The sequence below is a fragment of the Vigna unguiculata genome, unplaced genomic scaffold (assembly GCF_037176805.1).
Source record: "Vigna unguiculata cultivar grain cowpea cultivar isolate G323 ecotype 2 unplaced genomic scaffold, ASM3717680v1 ptg000245l, whole genome shotgun sequence".
NCBI lineage: Eukaryota > Viridiplantae > Streptophyta > Magnoliopsida > Fabales > Fabaceae > Vigna > Vigna unguiculata.
In genome coordinates this window covers 37,148-47,006 of record NW_028196881.1, presented here as the reverse complement: position 1 = coordinate 47,006, position 9,859 = coordinate 37,148, and the positions used below count along the sequence as shown (strand labels likewise).

The 9,859-nt window shown below is 30.6% G+C and overlaps 1 non-coding gene across 1 annotated transcript; it reads right to left on the bottom strand.

The window, feature by feature from the left end:
• Nucleotides 1-3,788: 3,788 nt before the first annotated feature.
• TRNAR-UCU (transfer RNA arginine (anticodon UCU)) lies at nt 3,789-3,860 on the bottom strand. The gene has a single exon. It is a non-coding gene; the product is annotated as a tRNA-Arg (tRNA).
• Nucleotides 3,861-9,859: the final 5,999 nt, after the last annotated feature.

Sequence of the window (9,859 nt, the reverse complement as noted above, 5' to 3'; positions counted from 1 at the left end):
GTAATTGAAAAATGAAGTCAGAATTTATTAGTCGATTATATCATTAACTATTTCTTTCTTTTATATGTAGGTTACGAGGAAATTCTCATGAATCCAATTATTTCTGCCGCTTCTGTTATTGCTGCTGGATTGGCCGTAGGGCTTGCTTCTATTGGACCTGGGGTTGGTCAAGGCACTGCCGCAGGGCAAGCTGTAGAGGGGATTGCACGACAACCAGAGGCAGAGGGAAAAATACGGGGTACTTTATTACTTAGTCTGGCTTTTATGGAAGCTTTAACAATTTACGGGCTGGTTGTAGCATTAGCACTTTTATTTGCTAATCCTTTTGTTTAATCCTAAAAAGATAAAAATACATATGTGGACTTCCTTTTTCGAATTATATTAATAATTCACTCCTACAATTCTTTATCTGTTCGGATAAGAACACAGGAGAAGGACTAATTGAAAGGTATTCACATACTTATTCACCCTCTTTCTTCTTTTTGTTTAGTCCAATGAACCCCTCTTTTATTTTATTTCTTTTAAGATAATTTTTTGAAAGTGTTCAAACTAGATAGATTTTGCAATTGATAAAAGAACTGGTATCTAATTCTAAGAAGTATCATTCTTTTAGGGAATCTTCCAATTGATTGACCAATCCAAATTATATCAAATTCTATAATTATATATTCCAATTAGATTATTATATTATCTATCTAATAGGAATATTAGAAAGATAATTAGTCTATTCATAAGAGGAGATGAGATCATATGAAAAATATAACCGATTCTTTCCTTTGTTTGGGCTCCTGGCCATCCGCCGGAAGTTTCGTGTTTAATACCGATATTTTAGCAACAAATCCAATAAATCTTAGTGTAGTGTTAGGTCTACTGGTTTTTTTTGGAAAGGGAGTGTGTGCGAGTTGTTTATTTCAAAGAATAAATTGGATTTAACCAAACTGCACTTTTTAGTTTAGTTAGAATTAAGAAAATGTGCAGAATCCCGCGAATTACTTCTGAATTCATTTTCTTTTTTGAATAAATTAAGAAAAATCTTAAAGAACCATAGCATTTCGCGCTTTATTGGTAATCCACTTTGATTCTCTATTTACCAAAAATTTTGGACTATTACCATGGTTAAAAAGAGTTTGAAGTCTATACGCAGTGTAGTACTCTTTCTACCGCTATATTAATACAGAAAGGAAACGGTTTCAAAAAAATTATTCGATTTTTTTTCGATATAAAACACTCATGTCGATAAAAAAAATGGCTTGAATCCTATTTATGGCGAGAAATAAAAAACGGGTGAATTTAAACCTCCCCTTTGTACGATGCGTAATCGATGGATGACCTATGTATAAATTCAAAAGAAGTCTTTGGATTTGAATAAAAAAACAACTTTGTTGACATATATTTGTTTGGTCAAAAGAGTCCTCCGAATATTCTAGTCTTATATTGGTAATTGTTTTCACTTTGAATAGAGAAGAGAGGATAGGCTCATTACATAAAAAATTGGTAAATTTCCGATAAGTAATTGAGTGTGAGAGCCAAATGAATCGAAAGATTCATGTTTGGTTCGGGAAGAGATCATAGACATTTTGAAATGGATGGAAAGAGAGTCTACTTTCATTACGTGATTTATTAGATAATCGAAAACAGAAAATCTGGAGAACTATTCGAAACTCAGAAGAATTACAGGAAAACGCCATTGAACAGCTCGAAAAAGCCCAGGCCCGCTTAAGGAAAGTTGAAACAGAAGCAGATCTGTTTCGGGTGAATGGCTATTCTGAGATCAAACGAGAAAAATTGAATTTAATTAATTCAATTTATACGACTTTGGAACAATTAGAAAATTACAAAAACGAAGCTATTGATTTTGAACAACAAAGAGTTATTAATCAAGTTCGACAGCGGGTTTTACAACAAGCCTTACAGGGAGCTCTAGGAACTCTAAATAGTTGCTTGAACAACGAGTTACATTTACGTACTGTTAGTGCTAATATTGGCATGTTTGGGATGATGAAATAAAAAAATAACTGATTAGGCTTTCTATTATACAATAGAGTATAGGCATCATTTTTTTTCTTATAAAAAATAAATTTAAGATATTTTCATGGTAACCATTCGTGCAGATGAAATTAGTAAAATTATCCGTGAACGCATTGAGCAATATAATACAGAAGTAAAAATTGTAAATACTGGTACCGTACTTCAAGTAGGCGATGGTATTGCTCGTATTTATGGTCTTGATGAAGTAATGGCGGGTGAATTGGTGGAATTTGAAGAAGGTACTATAGGCATTGCTTTGAATTTGGAATCAAAAAATGTTGGTGTTGTATTAATGGGTGATGGTTTGCTGATACAAGAGGGAAGTTCAGTAAAAGCAACAGGAAGAATTGCTCAGATACCTGTAAGTGAAGCTTATTTGAGTCGTGTTATAAATGCCCTGGCTAAACCAATTGACGGTCGAGGAGAAATTTCAGCTTCGGAATCTCGATTAATAGAATCTCCCGCTCCCGGTATTATTTCAAGACGTTCGGTATATGAGCCTCTCCAAACAGGACTTATTGCTATTGATTCGATGATCCCCATAGGACGGGGCCAGCGAGAATTAATTATTGGAGATAGACAAACAGGTAAAACAGCAGTAGCCACAGATACAATTCTCAATCAACAGGGACAAAATGTAATATGTGTTTATGTAGCTGTTGGTCAAAAAGCATCTTCTGTGGCTCAAGTGGTGACTACCTTACAAGAAAGAGGAGCAATGGAATACACTATTGTAGTAGCTGAAACAGCGGATTCTCCAGCTACATTACAATACCTCGCGCCTTATACAGGAGCAGCTCTGGCTGAATATTTTATGTACCGTGAACGTCACACTTTAATCATTTATGACGATCTCTCCAAACAAGCACAGGCTTATCGGCAAATGTCTCTTCTATTACGAAGACCACCAGGTCGCGAAGCTTATCCAGGGGATGTTTTTTATTTACATTCGCGTCTTTTGGAAAGAGCCGCTAAATTAAGTTCTCAGTTAGGCGAAGGAAGTATGACTGCTTTACCAATAGTTGAAACTCAATCGGGAGATGTTTCAGCTTATATTCCTACGAATGTAATTTCCATTACAGATGGCCAAATATTCTTATCGGCCGATCTATTCAATGCTGGAATAAGACCCGCTATTAATGTTGGTATTTCAGTTTCCAGAGTTGGATCGGCGGCTCAAATCAAAGCCATGAAACAAGTAGCTGGTAAATTAAAATTGGAATTAGCACAATTCGCAGAATTAGAAGCTTTTGCACAATTCGCTTCTGATCTAGATAAAGCTACTCAAAATCAATTAGCAAGAGGTCAACGATTGCGCGAGTTGCTTAAACAATCCCAATCAGCTCCTCTTACTGTGGAAGAACAGATAGTAACTATTTATACCGGAACGAATGGTTATCTTGATTCATTAGAAATTGGACAGGTAAGGAAATTTCTTGTTGAGTTACGTGCTTACTTAAAGACGAATAAACCTCAATTCAAAGAAATCATATCTTCTACCAAGACATTCACTGGGGAAGCAGAAGCCCTTTTAAAGGACGCTATTAAAGAACAGATGGAACTCTTTTTATTCCAGGAACAAGTAGAAAAAAATTGATGAATCATTAAATAATTTTGTAATTCAATTTCCAATTTTTATAATTAGTATCTTTTAATATGTTTTTATTTCATTTGAATATTATATATAATGAATTCGAATCAAAATGTAATAAATCAAAAAAAATAGAAGGACAAGGTTGAAATTAGATATGCAAACAACTTGCGTCCAATAGGATTTGAACCTATACCTAAGGTTTAGAAGACCTCTGTCCTATCCATTAGACAATGGACGCTTCTATTTTATATTTGATTCTTTAACCTTTTTAACTAAACCTTATTAAAAAGATTAAAGAATCAAACAAATATAAAGAATTCTAGAAATTATAAAAATAAAATAAATCAAATATTTAGAATAAAAGAAAAAAAAAATAAAAAAGAAAAATCAATTGAATATAATTGAATATATATAACTAAAACTAAATTAAGAAATGAAAATGAAGAATTGACAAATTCTTTAAGAATTCTAGATTCATTCTCGAAGAAAAAAGATAGATTTAAATAGAATAAAATAGAAGCGGGTAGCGGGAATCGAACCCGCATCGTTAGCTTGGAAGGCTAAGGGTTATAGTCGACGTTGATTCATCATTTTGATTTAACGTCTCTAATTCAAAACTGAACGTGAAACTTTTGTTTCATTCGGCTCCTTTACGGAATGAAGAGATGGACAATAAAAAAAATTGACCCATAACATCTATGTCAGCCTTTTTGTATGAATAGGTTTCAAATATCTTGCTTTTTAGATGATCCCTCTAGAAGAGCAATATTCTAACAATCTATGTTTTTTTTCTAGTTACTTCGTTCTCTATTTCTATTTCAGAAAATCTTTAGGAAAAGAAGAAAATTTCCGTCGAGCTAAAAAAATGTCGATGTCTCTAGTAAACTAAAAGAATCGTTTAATAGCTATTTTGCTTCAATTTTTACTATGCAAAAAAATGGAAGATTTAGTTACGATTAGAAAGAAACTTTGTATATTTCTCTCCATAGATCCTTTAGTAATACTCAAAAAATTCGGATTATAGATCCAATTCCAAAAACTTATGTTTCATAATTTTAAAACTCAATTTGTCAAATTCGATTTGATTCTTCTTGTATACAAATTACAATAATGTATATTATACCGCAAATAATTCATCGAGGGGTATAAAGGAGTCCCTTTAAGTAAAAAATAAAGTTTTTGATCGGCATATGAATCAAATGGGGGATCCCTTAACTTTTGGGGGGTCCTTGAAACGAATCGCACTTTTACCACTAAACTATACCCGCTACAATATCATTATTGTATCTTTTGTTGAACAAAGCAATCAGACAAAATAAAGAAATGGGAGGCATAATATTCTAATAAGTCGAGTATTGACATGTTTCATTAGAGAATCTTCTAATGAAATTTGAAAAACGGGATAATTTTCATTTTTTTATTTTGCTGAAGGTTATATATATATACAATTTACGTTACCAGAAAAAAGAGAGGGAGTAAGAAAAGAGAACATTTTTATATTATCTTATTTTGGTTTTATCTCATAGGAATCTATCCGTATCTCTTATTTTTTTTTTAATTACAAATATTTTTACAAATATTTTTTTTTCGAATAAAATATATTCAAATAAAGAATTTTTCTTCAATATTCATGGGAATAAAAGAAAAAGAGCCCGACTAGGTACTGGCCGGGCTCATTGGCTGTATAAAAAGAAAAAAAGAAAACTAAAATATATAGAATAATAAAAAAAAGATAGATAAGATAAAAAAGAATAAAAAAAAAGCAAGTCTCTTTTTTTTTTAAGCTCCCTTTTTGTTCTTCTTGTTTATGTGATATAACATAAACAAAGTAATTCTTTTTTTTTTCAATTGGGGAGAGATGGCTGAGTGGACTATAGCGTCGGATTGCTAATCCGTTGTACAAATTCTTGTACCGAGGGTTCGAATCCCTCTCTTTCCGTTGATAATTTGGTATTTTTTTTTGAACTTGTTTTTTTTATTTACTAGTTAAAGATGTTAAAATAGAGAAAATCCTAAAAATATTTCAAAATTCCGCACAAGCAAGAAAACACAGAATCCACTTTTTTCTTATTCTATTCTTCACGTCCTGGATTACGTCCTGGATCGTTAGATAGGAATCCGAAGATGAAAAGAGAAACGAAAAAGATCACTACCGTATAAACAAAAAGTTTTAGAGTAAGCATTATGAAATCTCCAAGATAATTAAAAAACGACAAAGAAAGAGAATAGATTCTCTTATATTACAACATATTTTGTTTCTTTTAATACTAAGATACTAAGTTTCTAAAAAATGAAGTTTTTTTAGGATATGAGGAGATATATATATATGAGTTTCGAAAATGAATTGATAGTAAGAGTAGATTATTTTATTACAAATTATCAATAATTCTTTTGACCAAAAATCCTTTTTTTCTGTAATCTAGGTATTCGATTGGTGAGGGGTTCCAATCGAATAATCGGATTAGGTTTTTTCAATTCAAAAAACGTAAATGATGAGAAGGTCCCTTTTTTTCCTATATATTGAAAAATTTCAATATTGGAATCCAGAAGTCACACTGTAAGACTTATCTGATCTTATAAATTGTTAAAATGTTCGAGTTTTAGTTTTCTGAAAAATTCTGAATTTTTTTACGACATTATTCAAATTAAAAATATCATCGAAAACTTACAGCAGCTTGCCAAACAAAAGCTAAAAGAAAAAATAGTACGGGTATTACTGGCATAATATCCACAATTGGATTCAAGAAAGCGTAGGCTTCGGGCAATTTCTCCAAAAAAAAACTACTGGAATAAAGGACGGAGTGAATACAAATACAGATCCAACTAAAGATATTAAGCATAACAAACATTTTGTTCTTTAAAAAAAATAAAAGTTATTTTTGTTTTTTTTTTTTCATTCTAATTTTCAATTTTATTGCATTATATACATAATACAATAAAAAGGAAAATAAAGAGTTATGAATAAAAGTAAAAAAATGAATCAAATAAGATAAGAATCTCGAGAATCCTTCTTTTATTTGAACTTTTCCAGTTTCAAAATATTTTTTATTCTGAAATCAAAAAAATTGAAGAAATCATACTTCCTTCTATATAATATCTTAATTGAATTGTATGTAATGATCAATCAATTTAGTTTTATCCTATCTATCTATATCCATTTATAGATATAGATAGATATGTAGATACGCATATAAAATACTAGTCGCAAAATTTTTTTTTTATAGAAATTTTTGAACTGGAATTGACGAACAACCAATATCAATAATAGTCTTTATTAATGTAAAATGGAAAATGGGGCGTGGCCAAGCGGTAAGGCAACGGGTTTTGGTCCCGCTATTCGGAGGTTCGAATCCTTCCGTCCCAGAGCATATCTATTTAGGATGTATATCATATTTGAATACAGATTGTATCGCATAATTAAAAGGGACCCTCCTTTTTTTGAAAAAAAAAATTATCATTTTTCTACTTTACAAATTATAAAAATAGAATAGAGTAGAAAATATATTGCTAGAATATCAAGTTCATTTTCATTTATGTCTTTACTTTTAAAAAGGTTTTCATTATATATAAGAAAAACCGAAACGTAAAAAAAAGGATAGATTCTTATGTAGCGAATGAATCAATCACTATTCACGATTCGATAATTACATACTGGATCTAAGCTAAGGGAATGTTAGAGTAAAACTTCGTTTGAAACGATGTGGTAAAAAGCAACGTGCGGCTTGAAAGACATGATTAAATTAGGGGTGGATTTTGATATCCGCCATTTTTTCTAGTATTTTACAAACGAACATGATCTTGACTTGACATCATTTGTTCTGTTCCACTAGACCCCTTTTTTTGTTTTTGGGACAGGAAAGGGATTAATGATGTAAATAGTACATGATGGAACTCGAATTTATTCATTTCTCGGGAGCAAGTATCTAAAATTTAATAAATTCTAAAAAGTTAATAAGTCTGTTTATTTTATAAAAATAGAAAGGATCTTATTTCAGCCAGGTTCAAAAAAAATGGTTGAAATTTGTAAAATTGCTTTTTTATCAAAAAGTTTATCCGCAGGAATTAACTTTTTTTATGATTCTTTCAGAGAAAAACAGGTATGTTGCTCCCATTTTTTTAAAAAATTGAAGATTCCCGGAGTAATGTCTAAACCCAAAGATTCAAAGAAAAGCTAAAAAATCAGGGAATTAAGGAAATACCATTTTCAAATTGTATCATCAATTCTATTATCAAAAATTTTAGAAAAAAGAAATGAATGATAAAGAAACGAAATACGGGCAAGAAAGAGGAGTAGAGACCACTCAATAAATGAAATAGCTGCTGCTTGGTTTTCTTTTTAGTTTTTTGAGAATTTTTCAAATTGAGTGTTATGGAGGTACAAATAGGAAGAGTTTTTTTTTTTCAGAAAGAAAATACGAAAGAAAAATACTTCAGTCATTGTTTAATTGATTTGATGATTTTATTGCTCTATTTTACATCATAATTTTCGAAATACATAGAATTTTTGATATTCTCGAGCCGTACGGGGATAAAAATTTCCTGTACGTTTGGAGGGGGGGTATCTATATCTATCCCAAAGAGCTGTTTATCGAATTGTTGCTAAGGGATGTTCGACCCCAAAGAGAGGGAAGATATCTTCAGAAAGTGGATCCTATAAAGAATTAAACCTATTTCAATATTCCTGTTATTCTTTCATTTCCTTGACAAGGGGCGCTTAACCTACAGGAACTGTTCAGCATATTTCAAAAAAGGCAGGTGTTTTTATAGAACTTAGCTCGAATCAACAAACGAAATTCAATTAATGAAATCAAAAAGGGGGTGTAGATTATTTGTATATAGATTTACAAAACTCCCCGCTCTCTTGTTATATTCATACTTCATTTTTTTATTTCTTGTTGTTTATATAGAATCATAGAATGCAATTTTATATAGTCAGACAATTCATGAAATTTTCATAAATCTTCAAAAAAAATGAAAAATTGTATAGAGATAAAAGAGAGAATATAGGAAAAAAAAGAGTAACTAAATATAGTAATTGGACTTTTAAATAGATTCCCCCCTATGAGGTGATTTTTTTATTTCATATTTCTTCTTATTTTATTGTTATTTCTTTTTAATATTGACTCGCTCTTTATTTTTTTCAGTTATTAATTCTAGTTATTTGATTTATATACTTTTTTTTGATAGTAAATAAATGAGATAGAATATTCAAAATGGAATATTTCTATTATTTGATTTTTCATCCAATGACTATACATTTTTTTTTATGGAAATACAGGAAAAAACTCTATGGAAAAATGGTGGTTCAATTCTAAGTTACTTAATAGGAAGTTCGAATACAGGTGTGAATTAAGTAAATCAATGGAGAGTCTTGGTCCTATTGAGAATACCAGTCTAAGCGAAGAACCCAAAATTTTAACTGATATAGATAAAAAAATTCAGAGGTGGGATGATCGTGATAATTCTAGTTATAATTCTTTTGATTATTTAGTAGGTGTCGATAACATACAGGATTTCCTATCTGATAAAACTTTTTTAGTTAGGGATAATAAGAAGAACAGTTATTCCATATATTTAGATATTGAAAATAAAACTTTGGAGATTAACAACAATCATTCTTTTCTAAGGGTTTTTTCTAGCTATCTGAATACTGTTATTAAGAGTGATTACGATCATTCCATGTATGATACTCCTTTTAGTTGGAACAATTATATTAATAGTTGCATTGATAGTTATTTTCATTCTCAAATCTGTGTTGATAGTTGCATTTTTGGTAATATAGTCGAATATAATGACAGTTATTTTTATAGTTACTTTTTAGGTAAGGTCAGAAATTGTAGTGAAAGTGAGAATTCTAGTTTTAGTTTAATAACTAGTACGAATGATACAAATGATAGTGATTCCACTCTAGTAGAAAATTATATGAATCTCCATGAAAGTGAACAATTGACGCATTTGTGGATTGAATGCGAAAATTGTTATGAATTAAATTATAAAAAATTTTGGAAATCAAAAAGGAATATTTGTGAATACTGTGGATATCATTTGAAAATGGACAGTTCAGATAGAATCGAATTTTCGATTGATTCGGGTACTTGGAATCCTATGGATGAAGACATGGTTTCTCTGGATCTCATTGAATTTCATTCAGAAGAAGAACCTTATAAAGATCGTATTGATTCTTATCAAAGAAAAACAGGATTAACTGAGGCTGTTCAAACAGGGACAGGTCAAGTA